A 966-nucleotide genomic window follows, 5' to 3' on the forward strand; every position below is an offset into this window, starting at 1 on the left:
TAGTCTCTCATGGTTCACCTCCCCTTCCAATTTATCCAAAAGCACATACCCTCCCCAATGTCCATAACCCTACCCCCCTACTCCCAACCACCCTCCCCCCAGCAACCCACAGTTGTGGTGAAGATTTGATTCATTTGACAGACGGGGGGGGGGGGGGGAGGAGGGGGACGGAGGGAGGGAGGGAGGGAGGGTGGGAGGGAGGGAGGGAGGGTGGGAGGGAGGGAGAGAGAGAGAGAAAGAGAGAGAGCGCGATCGCGCGAGCGGGGCTGGTGGGGGTGGGGAGCGGAAGAACGAGGGAGCGCGCAGAGCAGCGGGGAAAGGGAGAAGCAGGCTTTCCATCAAGGAGGGAGCCCGATGTGGGGTTCCATCCCAGGGCCATTGGATCATGACCCGAGCGGAAGGCAGGCGGCCGGCCACCTGGCCCGCCCGACTGAGCCAAGGACGCACCCTGGACCTAGGAACAGTTGTCGTGCAATGATATTTTTTTCTTTGTCCGTTTGTTCGTTTGTTTATTTATTTATTTATTTATTTATTTTCCTTTAACGATTTCATTTACATATTTGACAGAGAGATCACAAGTAGTTGGGGGGGGGGGGCGCGAAGAGACAGGCTCCCTGCTGAGCAAAGAGCCCAATGTGAGGCTCGATCCCAAGACCCAGGGATCATGACCTGAGCTGAAGGCAGAGGCTTTAAACCCACTGAGGCACCCAGGATCCCCTAGTGCAATGATTTTGACGGATCGTTTCAGAAATGTGAACCGGTGTTCTTCTCTAAGCACCTTCTCCACCATCCCTTCAACAAACCTGAACATTTGAGAAGGTTAACGTGGGGAATACCATGAGATGCCTAAATTATAACCATGACCGCTATTTCTGCTTCTGTACCTTCGCTTGCTAACCCATGAAGAGATGGAAAAATACCAGCAGATTTTCTATAGACACTCTGTAGCCACACTTCCCACACCCA

Source organism: Neovison vison, unplaced genomic scaffold (genome assembly GCF_020171115.1).
Source record: "Neovison vison isolate M4711 unplaced genomic scaffold, ASM_NN_V1 Scaffold_029, whole genome shotgun sequence".
Classification (NCBI taxonomy): domain Eukaryota; kingdom Metazoa; phylum Chordata; class Mammalia; order Carnivora; family Mustelidae; genus Neogale; species Neogale vison.